Source organism: Canis lupus, chromosome 37 (genome assembly GCF_003254725.2).
Source record: "Canis lupus dingo isolate Sandy chromosome 37, ASM325472v2, whole genome shotgun sequence".
Lineage (NCBI taxonomy): Eukaryota > Metazoa > Chordata > Mammalia > Carnivora > Canidae > Canis > Canis lupus.
Genome location: NC_064279.1, coordinates 1,447,789 through 1,474,724, shown reverse-complemented (window position 1 = coordinate 1,474,724; position 26,936 = coordinate 1,447,789). Strand labels below are relative to the sequence as shown.

The 26,936-nt window shown below is 39.2% G+C and overlaps 1 protein-coding gene and 1 long non-coding RNA gene across 2 annotated transcripts in view; one reads left to right on the top strand and one right to left on the bottom strand.

The window, feature by feature from the left end:
* Nucleotides 1-12,537: 12,537 nt before the first annotated feature.
* On the bottom strand, nt 12,538-26,775 carry LOC112656646 (uncharacterized). The gene is made up of 4 exons (XR_003134547.3): nt 25,983-26,775; nt 18,333-18,375; nt 17,100-17,237; nt 12,538-13,373 (listed from the first exon to the last, which is right to left on the bottom strand). It is a non-coding gene; the product is annotated as an uncharacterized LOC112656646 (long non-coding RNA).
* Nucleotides 15,328-26,936, top strand: part of NEMP2 (nuclear envelope integral membrane protein 2) — a 42,392-nt gene continuing 30,783 nt past the window's right edge. The window contains exons 1-2 of the mRNA XM_049106570.1: nt 15,328-15,445; nt 16,994-17,294. The gene's annotated coding sequence lies outside the window, so the exon portion shown is untranslated. The remainder of the gene's footprint in view (nt 15,446-16,993; nt 17,295-26,936) is intronic.

The window sequence follows — 26,936 nt, the reverse complement described above, 5'->3', positions numbered from 1 at the left end:
TTTCAAAGAAAAATCATAATAATTGTACTGTACTATATGAAACGATTAGGCTAGTCTTAGCCAGAGGTTACTGACCCAGGAGCCCTGCCTACCCCAAAGAAATATGAGGATCATTTTCTCGATCCTTCACTCCTAATCTGTTCACCACAGCTCAGCTTTAATGTCATTCTACAATGGACAGATTGGTTCTATTTACTATTAGATAAAATTTGAATCTGCAACCCATTCAAAAATCATTAGGGCTCCAGAAAAGTGGGTAAACCATATATTGCACTTTATTGTTGAAATAATGGATGGATTGTAAGATTAGTCAGATTACACAAAGGGCATTTCTTATTTCACTTAGGATCTTTTACTTTTTTTTTTTTTTTTTTTTTAGAGAGACAGTGTGTGCGGGGGAGGATGAGGAGGGGGAGAGAGAGAGAGAGAACCTTAAGAGTCTCAGAGAGAAACCACTGAGTGTGGAGCCTGGCATGGGGCTCTGTCACATGACCCTGAGATCATGACCTGAGCTGAAATCAATCATGACTCCTGAAATCAAGAGCCAGAGGCTTAACCGACTGAGCCATCCAGGCACCCCTTCACTTAGGATTTTTAAAAAATGACTTAATTATGCACATGTCACTATTTCTTTTGCATCCAAGGGGTAGTGAGTGGAAGGGTCCTTGTGAGTCCAGGAAAGAGAGGTTTCAAAGAATGAGCTGATACTATTGAAAACTTGGTTTTATCTGTGAGAGGAGAAAAGGGAATGTTTATTGATCATTTTCAATCTATCAGGAGTTTCCAAATGTGTTTTCTCATGAATTCCTTACCCTTTGTAAGGAAGACATTACAGATTTTAAAAATTAGGAACTTAAGCAAGTAGCAGAGCTAAAATTCAAAATTCTTCCTAAGTGTCTACATGCCTGGAATTATTCTTGCAAATGAATTGTTTTTATTTAAAATATTTCGTCAATGTAGCCTCCTCACAAGTCTAAAAAACCAAATAGGGCTTACAGTGAAAATAAAATCCAGTTCTGCTCCTTCAAAGGAAACCACTTTCAAACTTTTCCTTAGCTTTTAGGATGGTTGCCTCCATATCTCAAAAACAATATGACTATATCATCATTTTTCTTTTTGAAATTTTGTGTACTTTTATCTAAGTTATAAATGTACAGAGTTTTAATAGCTAAATATCTCTTCAGAGTCTACAGGAGAAAAAAGCAGCCTCTGTCCCTTCTAACCTGCAAGATCTGGTTCTATTTCCATTCTTAAAAGCAACCACACTCAACTCTTTCAGCCATTTCATCTGGTACTTATCTCCACATTTCTACTGCTATTTCTTGATTTTTCAAAGCTTCCTATATTATCTGTGACTCTCTTCTAGGAAAGATATGGATTTAGTCCCTTATGCTTTCCTCTAATTCTCCTAATATAGTTATATTATAATGTTTTTCTCAGATCATTGATTAGTTTTTACATGATCAAGATGACATAAGTATTATTTAAGGCTGAGGCATGTAACCTACTATGATTATATTGCTTCTTTAGGTACAAATTGGAATTCCTATAATTGATGATTACCTTATTTTATTTGAATGCTTATTTTTTTAATGTACCTATCAAAAGTAATTCTTTAAGAAAACAAAAATATTAATTCAAAAGGATAATATGCACTTCTATATTTTTTTATTGCAGCCTTGTTTACAAAAGCAAAATTATGGAAGATAGTCCAAGTGTCCGTAAATACATGGATGGATAATGAAGATATAATATACACTTTTATTCAACATAGTACTAGAATTCCTAACCACAGCAGTCAGACAACAAAAAGAAATAAAAAGCATCCAAACTGGTAAAGAAGAAGAAAAACATTTGCAATCTGCAAATGATATGATACTGTATGTAGAAAGCCCTAAAGACTCCAACCAAAAAACTTACCAGAACTGATAATTGAATTAATTCAGTAAAGTCATAGGATACAAAATCAATGTACAAAAATCTGTTGCATTCCTATACACTAATAATGAAGCAACAGAAAGAGAAATTTAGAAAACAATTCCATTTACAATTGCACCAAGAATAATAAAATACTCATAAATAAACTTAACCAAGGAGGTGAAAGAACTGTTATTCTGAAGACTATAAAACTTTGATGAAAAAAGTTGAAGATGACACAAAAAAATGGCGACATTCCATGCTCATGGATTGGAAGAACAGATATTTTTAAAATGTTTATACTACTCAAAGCAATCTATACACATACAATGCATTCCCCATCAAAATACCAACAGTGTTTTTCGTAGAAGTAGAACAAACAATCCTAAAATTTGTATGGAACCACAAAAGACCCTCTATAGCCAAAGCAATCTTGAAAAGGGAAAACAAAATGAGATATATCACAATTCTAGACTTCAAGTTATATTTCAAAGCTGTAGTAATCCAAACAGTGTGATACTAAAAAAAAAAAACCAACAACAAGAAAAAAACAAAAAACAAAAAACAAAAAACAGTAGGGTAATGGCACAAAAATCCACACCTAGATCAATGGAACAGAATAGAAAATCCAGAAATAAAACCATAATTATAGGGATCCCTGGGTGGCGCAGCGGGTTGGCGCCTGCCTTTGGCCCAGGGCGCGATCCTGGAGACCCGGGATCGAATCCCACGTCGGGCTCCCGGTGCATGGAGCCTGCTTCTCTCTCTGCCTGTGTCTCTGCCCCCCTCTCTCTCTCTGTGACTATCATGAATAAATAAATAAAATCTTTAAAAAAAAAAAAAAACCATAATTATATCATCAGTTAGTCTTCAACAGAGGAGGAAATAATATGCAATGGGAAACAGTCTCTTCAACAAATGGTATCGGAACACTAAGCAGCAACATGCAAAAGAATGAAACTGGACCACTTTCTTATACCATACACAAAAATCAACTCAAAATGGATTAAAGACCTAACTGTGAAACCTGAAACCATAACAATCCTAGAAGGGAGCACAGGCAGTAATGTCTCTGACATGGGCTGTAGCAACATTTCTCTAGATGTGTCTCCTGAGGTAAGGGAAATAAAAGCAAATATAAACTATTGGGACTACATCAAAATAAAAAGCTCTGCACAGTGAAGGAACATCAACCAAACTAAGAGGCAACCTATGGAATGGGAAAAGCTATTTGCCAGTAGACATATCTGAAAAAGGGTTATTATCCAAAATATAGGGCTGCCCGGGTGGCTCAGTGTTTTAGCGCCGCCTTCGGCCCAGGACGTGGTCCTGGAGACCTGAGATTGAGTCCCACGTCAGCCTCCCTACAGGGAGCCTGCTTCTCCCTCTGCCTGTGTCTCTGCCTCTCTCTCTCTCATGAATAAATAAATAAATAAAATCTTTAAATAAATATATATATATATATATATTTGGCTATATATATATTATATATATAAAGAATTATATAAGAATTATATATAAGATATATATATATATATATATATATATATATATAAAGAACTTATACAACTCAACTCCCAAAAAACAAATAATGCAATTAAAGAGTGGGCAGAAGAAATGAACAAACATTTCTCTAAAGAAAACATCCAGATGGCCAACAGACATGAAAGGATGCTCAACATCACTCATCATCAGGGACATGCAAATCAAAACTACAAGTTATCATCTCATACCCATCAGAATGACTAAAATCAACAATGCAAGAATCAACAGGTTTTGGCAAGATTGTGGAGAAAAAAGAAACTCTTGTGCACTGTTGGTGGGAAGGTAAACTGGTGCAGCCACTGTGGAAAACAGTATGGAGTTTCCTCAAAAAGTTAAAAATAGAACTACCTTACATTCCAGTAATTACTGGGTATTTACCCCCCAACAAAAACACTAATTCAAAGAGACATATGCACCCCCATGTTTATAACAATATTATGTACAACAGCAAATTATGGAAGTAGCCCAAGGGCCCATTGATAGATGAATGGATGAAGAAGTGGCATATATATACACACACACAATGGAATATTATTCAGCCATAAAGAATGAAATCTTGCCATTTATAGCAAGTGGGTGGAGCTACAGATTATTATGCTAAGTGAAATAAGTCAATCAGAGAAAAACAAATACCATATGATTTCACTCATGTGGAATTTTTTTTTTAACTCATGTGGAATTTAAGAAAGGAAAAAAGAGAGAGATAAACCAAGAAATAGGCTCTTACCTATGGAGAACAAACTGATGGTTACCAGAGGGGAGGGGGAATGGGTGAAATAGGTGATGGGGATTAAAGGGTACCACTTATGGTGAGCAGTGATTAATGTAGATAATTGTTGAATCACTAGATAGCACACTTGAAACTAATATAACACTGTATGTTAACTACAATGGAGTTAAAACAAAAAAACTTAAAAAAAAAAAGAATTACCCTATTCTCTTCCAGAAATGTAAATCTCTTAATACATCCATATTTATAAAAGATTCTTTAAATCTCTCCATTTTCTTGGAGGCATCTGTCCTGCAGCCCTTTGTCCTCTTGCATCAATCTGAACTTGTTGCTCTTTAAGCTTCTGAAGAGCTGCTGCACCCAAATCACCTTCACAACGACCATGCGGGTTCCCTTTTCATCTCAAGTGTGATGGATCCCCTGTTTCTTAGATCACATGCCTTTCTCTTTCTTGTTTTCCTCCCTTTATTTTTCTATATCATTCCTTGTATTAGTTTCCTACAAACGATACAGAAGAGGTAAGTTTTCTGAATTCTTCTGTATCTGACAAGGTGTTTATTCTGTCCTCAAACTTTGATAGTTTGACAGGATATTTCATTAGAGATTTAAAAAAATTATACGTCATAATTCTTAAGGCATTGTTCCGTTGTTTTCTTTTTTTTTTTTTTCCAATCCAACGTTGTAGTTGAGAAGTCTCATGCATACTGAATCCTACTTTACAGTCATTTGTTTTTCTTTTTCTGGAAGCTTTTGGGATTCTTTATTCCCAGTGGTTGACACTTCTCAATGATGTGCTGAATACTTATGGGCACTTTCAATTTTGAGACTTATGCCTTGCCTGAGGAAATAAACCTTCTATTTCCTCCTGGGAGTAGTGTGGCTGCTGATTTTCTGTGCCTGAGGGTACAAAGTAAGTAGTTGACTTCCTTTTCAGCTTTCATTTTATCTCCTGCTTTACATGGGACAATTCACTCCCACTCTACCAAATCTCATCACCCCAAGTCCTCGGCCTCTTTCTGGTTCTTCAAGGTGAAATATCTGGCTTATCTTCAGTATGCTCCATTTTCACACTTTTGATTTTGCTTTCCTCTCCCATTGGGACATTTTATTCTTCATCACTCTCTTTCCATCAAATATCTGTTGAAATAGATATTTCATCTATTCCTGTCCTCCCTTCTGGGCTCTACATGCCTAGGGGTGGGTCATTTACCATCTTTAGCTTGAAACCAGCAATTAGAAACTTAGTGACAATCGTATCACCACTGTGGCTGCAGGATGGGCAGGGAGGTGTATGTTCCTTGATTGTTTTCACCTTGCTTGCATCTTTTTGTGCAAGGAGCTTTTTATGTAAGGAATCTTGCTTTTTGTGAGGATATACAATTAAATCATAGAGAGCTGTAACTTAAAAGTCCTTATGAGCCGTGAAGAGCTCTAAAATTAAAAATGATACTAGAGAAGGTGATGAATATATGAAAGAGCAGAGGCAGTGTTGTGAAAATTTAAAGGAAAGAGTGTTATATTCAAAATAAAGAGTAAGTTAATGGTATATATAAAGTAAAATGGGGGGCACCTGGGTCGCTCAGTGGTTGAGCATCTGCCTTTGGCTCAGGTAGTGATCCCAGGGTCCTGGGATCGAGTCCCACTTCAGGCTCCCCTCAAGTAGCCTGCTTCTCCGTCTGCCTATGTTTCTGCCTCTCTCTGTGTGTCTCTCATGGATAAATAAATAAAATCTTAAACATATAAATAAATAAAGTAGAATGGGGTGCCTAGGTGGCTCAGTCAGTTAAGGGTCTGCCTTCGGCTGGGGTCATGATCTCAGGGATTATTGAGCCTCTAGTCAGGCTCCCTGCTCCGTGGGGAGCCTGCTCCTCCCTCTACCCCTCCCCCAGCTTGTGTGCTCTCTCTATCAAATAAATAAATAAAATCTTTTTTTTTTTAATAAATAAAATCTTAAAAAAAATAATGTACAATAAAATTGCTCCTAGGTCTTAGTGATGACAAGAGAAATTACTAGGGACAGGAAGCAATTTTCCAGTCATGAACTGAGTGCCACTATATGTCAGATATGGTGCTACACCTCAGAGAGATTAATGAAAAGGAGAAATGGTCTCAGCCTTCCTTTAAGGAGTTCACATCAATTATAATGTTGAAAAAGCCACACAACAAAAGAAAACAAACCATACCAACACAAATTCAATTGTGCACTCATTGAAACCCACTATTATATTCACTTTTCCTATTAAAGAGTGGATTTGTGATATTCCAGAATAGACTCTGTTCACGACATGTAGTATATAATCTGAACTCTGTGGAAAGATGAAAATAGTTGTCATGAATGGAAGAAAATCCAGCATATTTCTGATTCTTCATACTATAAATACTGAGAAGATTCAGGAATGACTCTTTAATGCTGGAATTTTAAGCATAGCAACATAAAGGTGAGGGTGATTTGGGGAAAGCCTTTCTGGCAGCCTTAAAAACACACATAGGTAGGGGTGCTGGGGTGGTGCAGTCAGTTGAGCGTCCGACTCTAGGTTTTGGCTCTGGTCGTGATCTCAGGGTCGTGAGATCGAGCCAGCCCTTCCTTGGGCTCTGTGCTGAGCATGGAGTCTGCTTGAGATTCTCTCTCCCTCCCCCCCCCCCCCCCCCCCCCCCCGCCCTTCCTGCTCGTGCTTGGTCTCCTTTCCTCTAAAATAAATAAATCTTGAAACACACACACATGAGTAGCAGAGGCTGGCCTTTCTGGGTGGGGAGTCCTTAGCACGGCTCTGACGAGTGGGCCGGCCCTTATCTCTGGTGTTGGCTCCAGAATAGTTCAAGCATATTCACAGCCAATTAATCTTGTCAGGGTGCCTATTGGCTTCAGCTATAGCTCAGACACTGTTACGGCAAATAAACATTCCAGGGAGCTATTGTTTCATTGGTACACTCATTCACTTCAAAATGTGAGTAAAATGTTTTAATTTGGACAAAAGATAAGAGCATCTGTTTCCACTGAAAAAAAAGTCACAACAATCAAAGTGCATGCACATTTTGGTAGATATTTCAAAAATAGAAAATCCAATTATTGTGTATGAGGGAGTTTTTGAGAAAATAATCCAAGAATAAAAGAATTGTTTCTCAACTACTCATTTGCGGATAGAGCTTATTAATTAAAAAAAAAAAAAAAAACCATAAGGGCCATTAGAAAAAGTATTCTTCTTCCCCACGCCCAGGCCATTATTGTGGTTTGGCGGCTGAGCAGTGGGAGTATGAAAATGTCTACCTGGATGAAGGAGACAAGGTGAGGGGGTGGGTTTGTGGGAGAACAAAGGAGAGGGTGGGTGTGGGCCCGGGTCACTGAGCACTTCTGTGGGAAGAGGCTGGGCCCCTGAGTCAGCAAGGAGGAGGAGGCCAGGTTTGTGTGGGTGATGAGGGGGCCGACAGAGAAAACCAAGCCATTTTACAAACGTGAACTTTTAAGAAAATATCCATAGGATGGTGAAAAGAACACTAGGAAACAATTCATTAGCAATTCTAATTTTAAAAAGCAAAGCTTGGGATCCCTGGGTGGCGCAGTGGTTTGGCGCCTGCCTTTGGCCCAGGGTGCGATCCTGGAGACCCGGGATCGAATCCCACGTCGGGCTCCCGGTGCATGGAGCCTGCTTCTCCCTCTGCCTGTGTCTCTGCCTCTCTCTCTCTCTCTCTCTGTGACTATCATAAGTAAATAAAAATTTAAAAAAATAAATAAATAAGTAAAAAGCAAAGCTTGTTGATAATGTCATCTTACAGGTAGTCATTTTCAATTTTAAAAATTATTCTTTTCTAAGAGTGTTTCTGTTTATACGTGGCTTGAGGAGTGATCTCAGAGTTACCTCCATAAACAAGAGTGGCCCAAAGCGGAGCAGAGGAACCAGTCGAAGGTTCGTGCTTGAGGTGACCTTAAATTTTCCATCTAAAATAAGGCTAAAATCCCGAGGAAGAAAGGGATGCTTTTCTTCCTTTTTTGTTAGCTGAAAGCATTTATATTAGGTTTCTTTTAAAACTGTGCTTGGGATTTTTTTAAAAACATTTACATTAAAGTCTGAAGGTGAAGCACGGACCCTGTACTATGCGGGTGAAGACGGATCCTGCAGCTCAGCTTCCTGAACAGCCAAGCCTCGCTCCGGCGGCGCGAAGCACACTCAGCCGCACGCTTGGCAGCCCGGGGCTGGGGGCGGCTGATGCGGGACAAATCAGTCAGTCAGCAGACAAGAGCAGCGCAGGGTGGCACAGGACTGCTGTCGCCTTAGGGCCCGGGTCTCGGTCACACCCCTTGGGAGGATGAGGAGGTAGACGAAGGGGGGGCAGCTACGCCAAGTTAACTGAGCAAGAGTATAAAGCTCCCGGGGAGGGAGGCCCAGGGGGTTGCCCCCAGGTTCCCGGGTTTAGGGGCCCTTGCGAGCTCTTTTGTGGAACCTTCCTAAGCAATCCTGTGGTGCCGAGTGGGCCCAGTGGGCTCTGATCACGAATCTGCCTACCTGCTAGGTCCACGTGCACGTGTGAGGTCCCTTTTGCTGACACCCGGGGCTGGGCCTGACTGCCCCTTGCCCAGGACACTGACAAATGCTTTTACGGTTCTTTGTCTCGTTTCGGGGTGTTTGGCACAAGTCGTTTCTGCAGAGGCTGCGAAGCAGAGTGTCGGGGGGTCCTGTCCCAGCTGCGGGACACGCAGGTTCCCGGGAGCCGCCCGACTCGGTGGTCTCCTGCTGGGGACCCCGGCCACCTGACCGGCCACCTCTGTCCTGACCAGGTACTGGCCCCGCACGGAGCAGCCTCCTGGGTGCATGTGACGCCCGAGGCACGAGGACGGCCGAGTGGGACGCGCAGTGGGGGTGCCCACGGGTGCTCCGGGCCAGCATCTGGGAGAGGACAGGAGTCCCAGGCCCCTGTCACGGGAGCCTCCTGGCCAGGAAGTGGCCTGCTCAGACCAGCTTGCCTGGGAGTCCGCATCCCCTTCCTACTGGCTTTTGCCTGTGTTTTCCCTTGGAGCTAAGTCAGGGCTGCTGGGCCTGCTTCTCGCTCAGTTTCCCAAAGAGGGAAAGGACTGTTTGAATCTTTTCAGTCAGTCCCCTGAATCCCAGGTCAAAGATACCTCATCTTTCTCTTTTATTTTACTGATATCTTTTATTTTTTATTTTTATTTTTTTAAATTTGTATTTATTTATGATAGTCACACAGAGAGAGAGAGAGAGAGAGAGGCAGAGACACAGGCAGAGGGAGAAGCAGGCTCCATGCACCGGGAGCCCGACGTGGGATTCGATCCTGGGTGTCCAGGATCGCACCCTGGGCCAAAGGCAGGCGCTAAACCGCTGTGCCACCCAGGGATCCCAATTTTACTGATATCTTTTAATTACCTTTTAACAACTAGCTTTTCATGCAAAATTTTTCTATGTGTTGAGGACATCCAGTCAAGGGCAAGATGAAACAGAAGAGCAGCAATAACTATACAGTAAAATAAAAATTAAGATCTTGTTTGTTTGTTTTTAATTAAGTTAATAGCCTCTAAGACTAGGTGCCACTAAAAATGAAAATCTATCTACAATATAATGAAGTAACTTAACTCATTATATTATGAGAACAGCTGTGATGTTATTTGTAATAGGGGTATTTTGACATTAAAACATTTTTTTAAATATTTAAATACCTGTATTTGATTTTTAAGAAACAGGAGCATCTAGGTGGCTCAGTCGGCTAGGCGTCTGCCTTTGGCTCAGGTCATGATTCTGGGATCCTGGGATCCTGGGATGGAGCCCCGAGAGTGTTCTGAGAGACATGGTGGTTCAAGGCAGAGATTACCCTCTCTTACTTCTTGAGTTTTCTCAAGAAGGGTGATTGGAGAAAGGGACAGGCTGCCAGAGAATAAACAGACTGAAGGAAGCAGAGAGAATCCAGCCCCTGGGAAAATGGTGGCAATGAGATGTGGGAACATCCCCTCCTCTTTCTGCCCAGTAACAACTTCTAATCCTCCTGGAAAAAGAATTAAAATGTTCTTAATGAGTACAGCTCTGTTCCATTTGCAATAGTAAAGCAGTGTATGAATTCTCTGGATACTTGTCATAAATGATCCAGATTTCTTATTTTTTAAAAAATACTAACCACATTGTAACAAACAAATATAGTATTTCAATACTTAAAAATCACTTGGAATATGAAAACTGATATTTGGATCCCTAATTCTACCCAGAACTCAGTCCATTAAATTTTTTTTAATGAGATTTCTTTGATTTTGAGTTATGTATACTGTTAGAATACAATTTTCAAAAAAGAGAAGATGACTAACATGCAAATAGTGAGTATGTAGAAAGATTTTATTCAATATGATAAAAACGAGAGAGCAGTATGATGCTCAAGCCAGTTCTATGAGCAGTTGAGGAGGGAGGTGTACGTAGGCAGTTGAGTAAGAGAGGGGCGAGTGTGACCTGATGGTGGCCCTAGCCCGCAGCCACTGCATTCCTTACCTGCCTCTGCCTACTGCTCCCAACCCTCTAGAGCATTCCTGTCCCAGCAGCAGGAACTGCTTGACCCTCACCTGCAGGCTCCTACTAATTCAGTGTTCCTTCCGGGCTAAAGAAAAATGGCAGCAGCTCTTGTCTGAACACTCTTACAACTCAGCAATTAAGTCACCTGACTTCTCATTTTGCTCTGAATCTCTTGCCCTCTGTCCTGAGTCTGGCCCACACAATATACAGAGTTAGTAGCTGCCTTAATCTCTGTGCCTCAGCCACAAGTGGAGACCTGGCTATGATTGTCACCCCCTTACGGTTCAGTTCCTGCCTCGTTGTCACCATCCTCCTCTTCAGAAACTGGTGACTGGCCCCTAAGTCCCAGAGCAGACAATTCTGCAACTTGGTTTTTTTGTTTTATTTTTTAAGATTTTATTTGTTAATTTGAGATAGAGAGAGAGAGAGAGAGCATGAGAGAGAGCACAAGTGGAGGGGGAGGGGCCAAGGGAGAGGGAGCAGCAGACTCCTTGAGCAGGGTGCCTGATGTGGGGCTCCATCCCAGGACCTGGGGACCATGACTTGCGCTGAAGGCAGATGCATATTACACATACATACATACATACATATATATTATATATTACACACACTCATATATATACTGTGTAAAAAGTATTTCTTAATATAGATGATGATCATAAAAGTTCAAAGCCATTCCTCTAAGACACAAAATTGACTAGGTCAGCTTCTTTTTTAAAATACTTCATTGGATTCTCAGTGTCTAGCGAATAATGTTCAAATATTTAGCAAAATCTTCGCACTCCCATGATAGAGCTGCAGCCTACCTCCATTTCCTATCAAGCTTTCAAACTGGGGAACTTCAGATACTAAGAGAGCCACTGGAACAACAGTCTAGATCCTCCCCTATAGCAATAATTTTACCTGCTAGCAAGTATGGTAAATGCTCTTTTTGCATTCAAAAGCACAGACGTATTGCAAAGTAAAATTTAAAAGTTGCATGAATTTTAAGGTAAAATATTAGGATGTAATTAAAGAATCCCTGAAGGTTGGGGACAAGGTTCTCCTGTAAATGTTGGGGAAGCATTGCCCCAAGCATCGGAAATGCCCTGGCACACTGTCCTTTCACCTCCACCATGAATCAAAGTTACTCATATCCAACGACATGCAGGGATAGTGATGCCACCGGAGGTGCTCAATGTGCTGCAAGTCACACAAAGCAACTGCGGAAACTGATGTTAGCTAGTGGGAGAGAAGCAAACCAACGGGTCTAGAGTCCTAGGTTCAGGTGCCACTCTTTTTATTATTATTATTATTATTACATATTATTTTTATTTTTAAAAAATTCTTAACATATTTTTTTAAATTGGAGTTCAATTTGCCAACATATAGCATAACACCCAGTGCTCATCCCATCAAGTGCCCCCCTCAGTGCCCATCACCAAGTCACCCCCACCCCCCACCCACCTCCCTTTCCACCACCCCTTGTTCGTTTCCCAGAGTTAGGAGTCTCTCATGTTCTGTCTCCCTTTCTGATATTTCCCACTCATTTTTTCTTCTTTCCCCTTCAGGTGCCATTCTGTCACTTACAGCTCTGAGGTGCTAGACATGGCTCTCAACCAGACTGTGAGAAATCCGGCTGCAGCACCTGTCCCCCACGGGTCCTCAAGAAATATGTGATTGATATGGGGCACCAGGGTGGCTCAGTCGTTAAGCGTTAAGCATTCGGGCTTGGTTTCAGCTCAGGGCATGATCTCATGGATCAAGAGAGTAAGCCCCACACCGGGCTCCATGCTCAGTGAGGAGTCTGCTGGAAGATTCTCTGCCTCTGCCCCTCCCCCCACTCTCTCTCTCTCTCTCTCTCTCTCTCTCTCTCTCTCTTTCTCAAGTAAATAAATAAATCTTAAAAATATGTATATATGTGATTGATAGAGCTGGCTGGGCAAGTTTCACTGCCTGCCATGAGCTATGCAGGAATCTCTCCAAAGCTGAGCCCTTGGTGGAAGAGTAAACCTTTAACACGTGGAGTCCTCCCTGCTAAAATCTTAAGTCATTTAAGTCCTCTAAGCTCAATTTCTTCTGAGGAGTAGGACTCATAATAACAATACCTCGCTAAGGTTATTTTGAGGATGAAATGAGATAATTTATGAGAAAACACTGTGTAAACATACCTCCTCTTATACAACAATAAGAATGATTACTTTTATTATTTTCAGCTTATAACCTGCTTTGCACCTAAGTTTATTATGAAGTTGGTTTTCCCATTAATACCTGGAACCCTGGTTTGAGGACACATAAATTTTCTCTTTAATTGTGCCAGACGTAGACTGAAAAATACACATCTCTAAAAGCTCTCAGAGGATTTTATAACATTGAGAAAACGTTTCCTAAACTTTGCTGAAATTATAATAAAATTATCCCAGCTTAGGTAGTTATTAGCGATTTACCATTTCCAATTCCTGTGAAAATGTGGATTCTACTTGAATATTTTAAATCAATTTGGTGGATTCTAGGAAAATGACTACAGTGGCAAGGTAATTTTGAATCCACATCTCAATATAAAAACACAGAGCTACCCAATAAAATAACCCATGGACAACATTTACACTGACACTAGTAAACAGGGCATCCACGAAGGCTTCAAAATGCATGTAAGTACGGACAAACCACCAACAGCCACAGGTCCTGAATCATATCAGCATCTGGAAAAGGAAAAGCAGAGAGAAGCAGTGAAGCTTGACAGACTTTGACAGACTTGAGAAGAGGAGAAGCCCAAATTAGCAATGACTATTTCCTGGAAAACGTGGGTAGGTCTTGCCCAATCCAGCAGATGGTGAGCACACCAGGTCTGTTACAAAGACTGAAGGTATTTAAGCAGTGTAGGGAGTGTATGAACTCTCACTACACACTGACCTGTAAGAGCTTGCTTCCAAGGACAGTGTCACCTGGAAGAGAAATGCCGAGAGTGGAATCAGGATTGAGCTAGACAGAGACAGTAGAATAAAGATAGAAGGAGACCCCCCCCAAAAAAGTGTGTTGGGGAGAGGCAACAGGACCAGGAAATCTGGTAAGTCGACCCTTCCTAACTACAGGAAAATAGCAGAAGAGGGAGTTTGTGAAGGTAGAGAAGCTTACTTGAAAGCACACCTCCTACTAAAAATTGTAGACCATTTTCCCATAAAAATGAGAAAACAGTATTGAGGCTAAATCCTTTGCAAAGTTATTTCTAAGAAACATAGTAGAATAATATCCCTATATCAGAAAGAGAAGCAGAGAACAAATCAAAACTATAACTTCCTATTTTTTTTAAAGATTTATTTATTTATGGTAGACATAGAGGGAGAGAGAGAGAGAGGCAGAGACACAGACAGAGGGAGAAGCAGACTCCACGCTGGGAGCCCGAGGCGGGACCCGATCCCGGGACCCCAGGATCGTGCCCTGGGCCAAAGGCAGGCGCGAAACCGCTGAGCCACCCAGGGATCCCTTATAACTTCCTATCTTAAAAGAAGCTAAACTACATTAATAAAATGATATGACACGAAATGAAAACATTAATCAACATTGTTAAAACTCATAAAAATTTAAAAACACTGCCACTGAGGAGGTAGACCTTAGGGGGCAAGTAGAAACTAAAAAAATAAAAAATAAAAAAAAAATTCAAAAGTGACCCTCAAGTAGAAGGAACACAAGAGCAAATTAATTAAACAGATTACGCCTTAAGAGAAATAAAACATAAAAGGAAAAATAAATTTAAAAAGACAAAAAAATAAAAGGACTAAATAACTTAAAAATGACAAAACAAAAGGACAAAGTAAGTTTAAAAAATATTTGAGAGAAAGTAACAAATAGTGAAGACAGACAAAAGAAGATTCAAGCATAAGTAACCAGAATCTTTGAAGAAGAAATGCAAAACAAATACTAAAAACAAAAAGAGAACTTCCCTTAAATAAGAAACAGTGTGAAACTACATATTGAAAAAGCACACTATGTAGCTGAGAAGACTGACCCAGAATAATCAACACCAAGACATATTTCTAGTAAAATGGATGAACTTTAAAGAAAATGAAAATATTCCATTGAGTATGCAGTCAAAGCCACCAAGTAACTTACGGGGTAAGAACATTAGATTTTCATCATGGTTTGGGCTTTTTTGACAGCTATACTTTATGCCAGAGGAAAATAAAATAACATATTTAAGAGACACAAGAAGTAAAATGTGAACTGAGCATTTTATATCCTGCAAAAGTGACTTGCAACCATAAAAGGCATGGACAACAGTTACCAACATGCAAGAACTCCAAGAATATTATTTTCATTAACCCCTCCTGAAGAATCTAGAGGATGAGTTTTAGACAAAATGATTTGAGAGACATCTATATAACGACTGGTGGTATATAGTAAAACATAGTTATCTGAAGAAATAATATTAAATGAGAGTTTAAAGAGGATAAATATGTAAAAGCTATATTCTTGCATAATGTAGAAATAGTACAACTGTAAAAATTACTGAGAATGGGGAGAGCATATAAAAATATTTTAAGCTGTTCTTTGTAATTATATTACAGTCGTAATATGTGTGTTGTTATTCTGAGCCTGTCATGTGTACAATGTGGATGAGTAATTATGAGATATTCTAATTCCGTCATCTCCTGTATCCTTGGGAACCGGAATCTTGTTATGGAGGAAAAGAGATACAGATATAGTAAAAGCATAAAAAGGACTAAGTAAAAAACTCTATAGTTCTGGATTTTAATTGGAAATATTGGCATACTAGGTAATTTATTTGTAAAATGATATCTATAAGTATAATTATCAATAGATAGATCTATTTCCTAGCTTTGCCACTGCAAAGGCCCAGAAACAATAAGCATCCCTGGAGCAATAAGCGTTAGCGCCTAGATTGTGATCTTGAAATTGTAAAAGAAATCAGGACTTTTAATATGACTGATTCCATGTCTGAGCACAAGATGAACCTGGATAGCTGATATCAAATATCAAAGAAGTTATCAAAAATTAGTATCGTATGTCAAAAGGGCTCAGAAACCAACCTGAAAAGAATTCTATTGGCCAAAGATAGGATAATTAGAGCTTCAAGAAAGAAGTAATTGCCATTGATTGAAACCTTATCAAATATGTTGAAATCATCAGTTCATGATAATATTTTTAAAAGCCAAGAGTCACCCTCTTAATCATAGGAAACAAACTGAGGGTCACTGGAGGGGAGAAGGGAGGGGACGGGGTAAGTGGGTGATGGACATTAAGGAGGGCACATGGTGCAATGAACACTGGGTGTTATATAAGACTGATGAATCACTTAACTCTACTTCTGAAATAATAATATACTATATGCTAATTAATTGAATTTAAATTTAAAGAAAAATAAAGATGGAGGAAAAGGTCAGAAGCCAAGGAATAGAAGTAACCACTAGAAGCTAGAAAAAGCAAGGAAATTAGTTCTCCCCTAGAGACTACGGAGGAAGCATGGCCTTGCCAATATTGTGGTGTCAACCTAGTGAAACCTGTTTTGGACTTCTGGGCTCCAAAAGTACAAGAGAATAAATTTCTTTTTTTTCTTTCTTTCTTTTTTTTTTTTTTTTTTTGAAGAATTTATTTATTCATGAGAGACTGAGAGAGAGGCAGAGACACAGGCAGAGGGAGAAGCAGGCTTCATGCAGGGAGCCCGTTGTGGGACTCAGTCCCGGGATCCCAGGATCATGCCCTGGGCGGAAGGCAGGTGCTCCACCACTGAGCCACCCAGGCGTTCCAAGAGAATAAATTTCTGATGTTTTAAGCCACTAAAGTCATCACAACTTTCAACTTGTTACAGTAAACAATATGAAATTAAAAGTCATCACAACTTTCAACTTGTTACAGTAAACAATATGAAATTAAAAAGGATTCTTTAAAAACAAACAAACAAATAGGGGCTCCTGAGTGGCTCAGTCAGTTAAGCATCTGCCTTCGGCTCAGGTTGTGATCCCAAGGTCCTGGGATCGAGGTCCATGTTGGGTTCCCTGCTCAGTGGGGAGCTTGCTTCTCCCTCTCCCTCTGCCCCTCTCCCTGCTTGTGCTCTCTCAAAATAGATTAATAAAATCTTTTTTTTTTTTAAAGTCATCTTCAGAGAAGGCTAAAAAAAACAATTTATTCTCTTAAAAACTAGTAAATAGAAGAACCAAATACTTATCCTATCTTTTCTTTATGAACTGTGTACCACTAAGTAATCAAGTAATAAATAAGGACAAGCATCTCCTTATGAAAGCATTCCAACCAATAAACGAAAAAAATAATGAAATTTGACTATCACCAATTTGCAACCTCCCAGTGAATTAACAGATCCAGACATCAACTGTTAATGATATCACAAAAGGAGACTCAACCAAACATCATATACCTCTCATGAAAGAACACAACACAACCTATCATCTTACCCCAAGTGATGAAACCTGAGTTCAATGAAGCTTCTGAATCCAGCTGCCAGTTCTCAGGAAATGCCCAGGACAGAGGAATATGCCACACTGCATCATGAATATGAAAACAGCAAACCTCCCGATGGTGAAAGGATGAACCTGTAGAATGAGATTTAAAAGATACATTAAAAAATACTTAATGGGCAGAAATATAAGGTTTGTGGATGTGCACTCCTGCCATATAATTATAAAGAAACACGTGGAAATAATTACTATAAAAATTAGGATGGCGAGTGCTTCGGGGGCAGGTAGGTGGTTTGAAATTGGAGAAGTACATGGAGAGCTTCTGGAATAGCTGAAAAACTATTTCTTGCTTTGAGTGCTGGCTACAAGAATGTTTGCCTTATGGTAAATAACTCATTAGGGTATACATTCATTGTATATTGCTTTCTATACTTTTATTTTACAATAGATATAAGGATTAAAACAACAAAAATCGATTTAACATAAAGGATACCTGTAACAACAAAGGGAGAATTTCAACAAGATTCTCTCGTGTATTATTCAAGATTGATGAAGTGTTAAAAAGAATCTATAATATTTCTGGGGATTATACTATTTGGCAAAGAGTAAAAAGGGGTTGAAAACTAGGAAAAGGCAGTGAAGAACCAGGTGAAATGGGAAAATGCAAAGGAGGAAGAGTAACCTCTTAATCCTAAAACAAATCCAAGGAATATTAGTGGGTTTAGCTTTGATAATTACTGAAACAAGTTAAGAGCTTAAATATTTAGATGGATTATTCTAAGCATCGTTGTTAGGCAAAATATCTTTAAGTGAAAAAAGGAGCGAAAAAGGAGTGCCAACCTATATGAACATGTCCTTCCAGGGACACACCTGTCCTTTGTGGTTAGGACAGACAAATTCTAACTTGCAGGATGCATGCCTGAAAAAGCAGTGAACTCCCTCCTCCTGCATTCTGTTTGCTCCGGAGTCTTAATGTTTTATCCTGCCCATCATTCCAGGTGGCCAGTGGCCTAGTTAACTGAACTCCCTCACGTTAGACCATCCAGAACAGTCACTGCTCAGTCTACTCTTTCCTTTTGTTCCTTATCTTTTGCTTTTTCTACCATTCCTACTACTGTCTCCTTACATCTCCTGTTATAACCCAGGAAGTATTTGCTCTTTAGGGAATTCATTGTTTTAGAATAAAGATGTAAACCTGCTAAACAAGAGAATAGAAAGAAAAATACTCACTTGATATAGAAGCAACTCCCATTTTGAGTCAATGTGTAAATTTCTAAAAGAAAACACATTTTTTAAAAAGAAAATACATTAATCAAAGTTTAGGATAATGAACAAAACTCATCTATCAAGTCAGCCTAAATTTCAACTGCCATTTTCAGAAGCCGCCGAAGGCTTTTGGGAGCTGTCAGAAATATCACCATAGTGATTTCTTCTCTATCTATTGCTATTACTTCCCACCATGGAGACTGAAAATGCCAGATACTCAGTCACCCCATTTAGCCAGGGTACGGGGTAGTTCACTTCTAACAGGACCAGCAAGGGAGTCTGCTGAGAGGGTGAAGGCAGGAGCTTCTAAGAATGGCTTTACTTCCCTATTCGAGAGATGGAAGGCCCCTGCCTTGGGTTGCAGTTGTGTGGGAAACCAGTATTGGAAGCAATGGCAGCCTTTTTGTGCTATGAGAACAAGAGCTTACAGACAAAACCCAACAAGCCAAGAGTGGGGAAGTAGAAAGCTGGAAACAGTCTGAGACCTTGATAGCATGCTTAAGCTGCTGAATTAACCTGCCTTGGGACTTACTTCCAGGCAACATAATAAATGTCTTCATTATTTAAGACATGTTTAGTTGGAAATTAGTTGGAAATATCCTAATGAATAGATACTCTGATAATACAGGTAGAGTTTTTGACCCTGTCAGTAAGAACAGGGCCTATAAATCACAGGAAAGAAATATAAATGAGTGAGGGGGAAAGTTACCAAAAAGTACTAAATAATAATTGTTTTTTTTTCCTTTAGCTTTGTAGACTTTGATATCTAATTTTAGGCAGATAGACTCTAAAGGCAAAATAGGGGCAGCCCCCGTGGCTTAGTGGTTTAAAGCTGCCTTCGGCCCAGGGCGTGATCCTGGAGACTCAGAATCAAGTCCCACGTCAGGCTCCCTGCAGGGAGTCTGCTTCTCTCTCTGCCTGTGTCTCTACCTCTCTATCTTTCTTATGAATGAATAAATAAAATCTTAAAAAAAAGAACTGAGAGCAGGAAGACAAAATCCCTGTTTTAACTGAATCAAAGGGCTCCCGAATAATAGACAAATCTTTTTCGTCAATAAATGATCAACGAAGACAGTTAAGGCATTTAAACTCAAAGAACATCTGCAGTTTACAGCTTTCCATGAAAGAAAAATGGATTTTGGGATCCCTGGGTGGCGCAGCGGTTTGGCGCCTGTCTTTGGCCCAGGGCCGATCCTGGAGACCCGGGATCGAGTCCCATGTTGGGCTCCCGGTGCATGGAGCCTGCTTCTCCCTCTGCCTGTGTCTCTGCCTCTCTCTCTCTCTCTCTCTGTGTGACTATCATAAATAATAAATAAAAATTAAAAAGAAAAGAAAAATGGATTTTGAAATATAATTATTTCACTATAATCATTTTAATAGAAATTAATACAGTAGGGGAAAAAGACCTAGATTATAGAGAATGGCTGGTTAAAAATGCTTCCCAAGGGTGTGTTGGCCGCAAAGTAAACTTTGATAGAATTTCTTTAGGAATCGGGTAATGTGGAATGATAGGATTGGATGATATCCAGGTGAAAGATCACTCTTCTCTTTGAAAACATAAGAACTGGTTACTGGTTTTCTGTATCCTAGTCTCTTAAATTAACTCTTAGAAAGCTGTAACTCTTCAATCTTCTTTTTTTTTTTTTTTTTTTTTTTCAGATTAACCAAATACATCCATTTTTTCTCCCTAGGTACTATTTTCTAGCCATCATCAACGAATCATTAATCACTTTTGAATATTTTTTCCGCCAATAATACAGTATAGTCAAGACGGTTTGCCTCAGAATTACTGATATCGATTCCTAGGGCATACACTGCACCTACTCAATAAGAATGTTTGGAAATGGGATTCTTACCCACACCAAAATTTGACAACCACTACTTTAAAGAATTCCACAAGTCTCTATTTGAATTGAAAGATTTGAATTGAATTTGACCAATTATTTTTTATAACTTTGCTAATTTAATACAGAGGACATATTATCTTTCTTATAAATTATAATTATTCTAATCCTTCCTGACATCATTCATTCATACTGAAAAGCTCTCTGTTAGTTTTGACATGAATTATTACTAAAATTACTGAACCAGTATATGGCAAGTCAATTTAAAAATATTTCTTAAATGAAATATGCTAAGAAAAACATGATCCAGCGAGTCAATTTCTATTTTTTTTTCCTTTATGAAGAGGTCTTGAACAGCCTGCTGTTGTTTTTTTCTCTCTCCTTTTATGTAAAATTCAAAAATGGGAATTTTTAAAAAGAAGACTTTATCACATACAGCTTCTATAATCTGTATAGCATTGGCAGGTGTCATTGCAATAGCAGACTAAATCTTTCTTTATGAAAAAACACAAAATAGTAGAACTTTGTTTTATTCTAATTCATTTAATTAAATTTTCTACCTACCTAGAAACCAAGTGAAAGTTCCTAAGTAATTTCTGACATGAGCTAAATTTTACATCTGATTCATAATGACTGATTATAACCCTATGACAGTTACAAAAAATTAATTATTATGAAGAACAAGAACTCTAGAAACAAAAATGCAGAGGCTGAAAATTGAATTACCATCTTTTTCACACCATGTGGAAATAGTCAGAATTTAAAAAACTCAGGTCACTAAAATAATAATAAGCTTCCTCAAGAAGCTCTTTATTATACCTTTTTTTTTTTTCAAAAATATACCATAGTATAGCAAAATGAATTATATAAAGTACACACAGTATCTTAGCTATGGTTACAAATTTGCTGAAAAAGCCACTTCCTGTCACGCATAAAACTTGTAAAACTCAAAGTTTAGTTCTAATGATTTTGAATCACTTGGCATATATATCAAGAAGGTACATTTTGGGCTTTTCCTGGATGAACTGAGTCAGTCTCTAGAGGGTGTGTCTTGGGAATCTGCATTTACAATGCTAAATGTTTCCTTATACCCACCCTGATAGCATTCTGGCAAAAGTGCCAACTTCTTCATCATCTGCGAGATCCAGATCCCCCAAGCTGCCATGCTTCATTCCATCTTAGAGGTGGATATGGGCTGTTTCCAGAAGTCCACAGCTAAGATCTGTGGCACAACAGGGCAACTGCTCCAAGAGGCAATGAATTTTGTCCTTTTTCAATAATCCCTTCTGGTGTAGAAGCTTTGGGGCTGGTCCTATTATCCAGTGACAATTGTTTTACATTCTTCTGCGAAGTTTAGTGGTGATTCCAACTACAACTTTCTCACTTCACTGACTCACTGATGGACAAACTTTTTCTCTATTTTCTAATGGAAAGGTAGAAAGCAAGCCTGCATAATATCCCAGGCAGCTTTGAACAGAAGATTCTGCTGGTGTCCTGTTTATAGGGGGGTTTGTTTTGGATTGGTTTGGTTTGGTTTGACTAATGAGTATATTTCATCTCCTAGAGGGATGCACACAAATGTTGGTATAATTTAGGAATAATACACTGCAATAATCGTGGTTTGTTAATAGCATCTGCTTCTCATGAGAAGGAAACAATGTTCCATGATGATGTTAAAGAACCTATTATAATAGATTAAGTGTAGTGTTTTCTAAACTGTGTGTGCATGGATATTAACAGGTTTTATTTGAGAAAAAGAAATATCAGGCTTCAATTTGGGTGTAGTATGTGTGTAAATCAAATGTCTCACCCAGAATTCTTCAATCCAAGAGAGATCATGATGGAAACAACACAGCATTAGTAGGGTAAAAATTAACCTAGTATAATTTAATATATCATAGCTTTTGAGGGTCAGGAATATAGGGGCAGCTTAACTAGGTGGTTCTGGTTCAAGGTCTCTTGAGGACTACAACCAAGGCATTGGCCAGCACTACAAACATCTCAAAGTTCTGTTGGGAAATATCTGCTCATTCACTCTCCACAGTGCTGCCTCACAACATGGTACCTGGCTTCTCTAGCAAGAGTGATCCCAGAGGAAGAGAGACAGAACGCTCAAGATAGAAGCTGCAATCTTTTTATAACCTAATCTTGGAAATGACATACCATATAGGCCATATACTATTCATTAGAAGCAAGTCAGTACTTCCAGGCCACACTCCTAGAGAGGAGCTTATACAAGGGCATGAATACCAAGAAATGGAGGGGATCTTTGGAGGAGTGTCATCCTAAACACTGCCTACTGCCAATTTCTTTATTATAGGAATTTTTAAGGACTTAATATGCTGTTTGTCATTGTGAATGTCTACAAGGGCTAATACAGTATGCTGGATTTCCCAAACTATTTGAACATGGATTCCTTCCATCTGTCCTCATTCTGTCAATATGGGCCTTGTGTTCTAAGAACTTACTGTTTAAGATGTCCTCAGCCCACTAGCAAGTTTGTTAAAAATGCAGAATCTCAAGCCCTACTCTAGACCTACTGAATTACTGGCAGTATTACTTATTCTTGAGTCTACCTCACCTGATATTAATATAGGCACTCAACTTTCTTTTGATTGGTGGTTTTTTTTTAATGGCATATAATTTCCCATCTCTTTCTTTTTAGCCTATTTAAGTATATCCCTAAATTTAAGGTATTTTTTCTAGTAAATAGCATGTAAATAAGCTTTTGCTTATTTATTCAGTCTGACAACATCTGCCCTTTTATTAGATGTTGAGGCACTTATATTTAATGTGATTATTGATATGGTTGAATTTAGACCTATTTTTAAAAAAGATTTATTTATTTATTTATTTATCATAGAGAGAGAGAGAGAGAGAGAGAGAGAAAGAGGCAGAGACACAGGAGAAGGTAGAAGCAGGCTCCATGCCGGGAGCCTGACGTGGGACTTGATCCCGGGACTCCAGGATCGCACCCTGGGCCAAAGGCAGCCGCTAAACTGCTGAGCCACCCAGGGATCCCCTAGACCTATTATTTTTTAAGTTGTTTTATATTTGTCAATTTGTTCTTTATTCATTTCCCCCCTTATATTTGTCTTCTTTGGGAAATTTTATTGTACCATTTTATCTCCATTGTTGCCTAACTAGTTATCTCTCTTTTTAAAAGATTTTAGTGGTTGATCTAAGGTTTACAACGTATGTCTTTAGTTTATCACAGTCTAATTTCAAAGATTACTATATCCCGTTAGGTATGGTGAAAACTTTATGATAGTATACTTCCATTTTCTTTTCTCTCATCTTCTGTGGTACTGTCATTCATTCTAATTCTATGTATAAGCCCCATAGTGCACTGCAACTATTTTTGCTTTAGATATATCTTTTTAAGTGATTACAATAATAAAAACTTTAATATTTACTTTCACTTTTATCATTTCTAGAGCAATTTATTTCTTTGTGTAGGTACAGATTTTCATCTGCTATAGTACTCTTCCTGCCTGAAGAACTTCTTTTAACACTTTTTATAGTGAAAGTCTATATGACTGGAAATGAAAAAAAAAGAAAAAAGCTTCATTTGCCTTCAAGTTTTGAAAGATATTATAACTGGGTATAGAATTCTGGATTGACAGTATTCTTTCTTCTACTACTTAAAAAATGTCACTCCATTATCTTCTGGCTTATGCAGTTTCTAACAAGAAGTCTTCTGCAAGTTTTAGCTCTCTGCAGTGTATCATTTTTCTCTGGCTGTCTTTAAGATTTTCTCTTTATCTTCTGTTTTCATTAATTTTGGAAAATTCTCAGCTTTATATCTTAAAATATTTCTCCTGTCTCATTTTTCCTCTCCCCTCCTTTTGGGATTTCAACCTGTGTTTATTAAACCACTTGACATTATTTCACAGATCTTGGATATTCTGTTATTTCTTTCTTTTTTTAAAAAAATTTTCCACGTATTTCAGCATGGATAATTTCTACTTACCTATATTCTAATTCATTGTTTTTTTTTCCTTGCCATGTCCAGTGTTCTAAGCCTGTCAAAGGAATTATTCATCTCTAATAATGTGCTTTTACTTTCTAGCATTTGCATCTCTCTGCTGAGATTTCCTGTATGTTCACACAGGTTGTCTACCTTTTCACTAAATCCTTTAACATAACAATCATAGCCCAACATCTGGGTCATTTTTCAATCTGGTTCTGTTGATTGCTTTAAACTCTTTATAATGGATTTTTTTCTTTGCTGTTTTGAATGTCTTGTAATTTTTTATTGAATGATGGATATCCTTGTAGAAGAGCAGTGAAAACTGAGGTAAAAAATATTTATACCAGAAACAAGTATGCCTCTCTTTCTGTTGGATTAGAAATGTAGGTGATTGAGTCGATCTAGGATTTGAGCTGAGTTTGAGTTTTATTGTTATTATAACAATAAATCTGTTGGTGTACCACAGGATTTTTTATTAAAGATTATTTATTTATTAAAGAGAGAGAAAGAGAGCACACACAAACAGGAGGGAGGGGCAGAGGGAGAAGGAGAAATAGCGGGGAGCAGGGACCCAGGGCTTGATCCCAGGACCCAAGATGATGACCTGAGCTGAGGGCAGATGCTTAACTAACTGAGCCATGCAGGTGGCCTGTACCACACGGGTATGGAAGCTGGAGTGCTGAGGATTTTTCTTCTTGCCACTCAGTTTTCAGCAGTCCTTGCATGCCTGTGTTACGGAGGGACCTCTCCCCACGTCCTTTTTCCTCCTCAGTACGGAGTAGGGTTGCTTATTGCTAGTGCTTGGCTTGTGGCGCAACAGGCTTCTCCATTCTCCTGCTCAGCTTTGGTCTTAGGTTAAGTCCTGTATAGCTCAGCCTTCGAGGTGGGGGCTTTCTCAGGATTTCTTCCACTTCCCCCGAAGCTGACAAATCCTGCCTTGTTTCTGTGGTACGTCTTCAATAAAAGAGTTTCCCAGAAGTTGCCAACTTCTACTCTGTGTTAGTTCAGTTCAAGCCCTTGAACCCCAGTGTGTCCTGCTGCTCCCCATGGGCAGAAAGTTTGCACTTCTGTCTCTCCCCCAGAAAAGAGTCTTTGCCAGGGTCCTGCGGTAGTAGTGTTTTATGCTCCTTCCTCAGTAGCTCTTCTCATATCAGAGAAAGGTTTGGGGAAGTCAGGGGAGGTCTCAAGGTTGTCCCCCAGTGACCCAACTACCACCTTCAAAGACTCTCCTCATCTCTGGAAAAATATTTATTACTATCCTATAGAAAGGAATGTGGTGTTTTGACTTAGCTTCTTTACAGCTATTTACTAAAGATAAGACACACAAATAGTAATTTAAATATTAATCTATTATCCTGCTGCCTGCTGTTTACCGGATGCTGCTGCAGGAAAACATTTGTCTCTCAATAATCTACCTGTTTCTTCTAGCTATTTTTCTTTTCTTTTCTTTTTTTCTAGCTACTTTTCATAGTGCCACCCAAAGTTAAACTGTCAAAATGAATGACAAAAAAAAAAAAAAAAAAAAAAAAAAAAGCTGTTGTGCGAGAGGCTAGTGCACACCTCACCCTTGGACCCAGAGCTCTGCTCTTTCTCTGGACACTGTCCGCCGGGCCAGACAAGGTAGACGTTTAATAGCAGCTTATTTGTAAAACTTATCACCTTGAACCGTTCCTTATAAGGAGATTTCTGACCTTACAGAAATCTGCGGGAGCACACATGGTGCCAGGGATTTGAGGACAGTTGGTTAAATCTTACTTTGACACCAGGGAAAGTCTAGTTATTGAGTCCTACTCATACCTGTGGGGAAAATGAAGCTGAGTTATTTTTAGAGGATGATTTCTGTCACAAATGGCTTCTCTGAGGCACCTAAGCAGAAGACCAGAATTAGAAAAGGGGAAATGAACTTTTGTTCCAGTAAATGTTCAGTATGAAATATGAAATCACATTAATGAGTTTTCAGAGCCTGAGGAAGATGTTTTTTTAAAAAAAGGCAATATAACTGACTTAAGTCTGCAACTTCTAATTATCAATATTAAGGCCACTCAAGGTATTTTTCCCAGTTTTACGGAGATGTAACTGACATTTAACGTTGGGTTAGGTTTAGGTGTACAACAGGACATGTGTATATCGCAAAATGGGCATTACATCCGTCGATCCATCACCTCACATAATCATAATAAAATTTTTTTGTGTTTATTTTCTTGACAGCTTTCAAGTCTACCTTACGGTCTCGGCCTTAGTCACCGTACTGTACATCACCAGGACGTGTTTGTAATTCTAAGTTTGTACTTTTTGACCTCCTTTGCCCATTTCGCCCACCTTCCCCCACTCCGTCCCCCTGGCCACCACCAATCAGCTTTCTGTATTTTTTTTTTTAATGCAAGTTAATTTTAACATGTGTTCTACTGGTGAGGGAACGTTTTACAGCCTCTTTGTACTGAAATGTGTTCAGGAGCTGAAACACCCAAGTCCGTGTTACTTGAGCAACTGAACTGCCAGTCTGTCGTTACAACAGCAAGGAAAATGGGAAACAGGAAAAAGGTTTATTGTTAAAAGGGGGTTCCTGCAGCACAGGCTCCCCTCCCCCGTGGAGCACCAGCCCCCGCCTCCAGGAGCGCCCCCTCCCCTCCTCCTGGAGCACCGGGACCCTCCCTCCTCCTGGAGCACCCCCGCCCCCCTCCTGGAGCGCCTCCCCCTCCCCCCTCCTGGAGCGCCCCCTCCTCCTCCCCGTGGAGCACCCTCCCCCCCCAA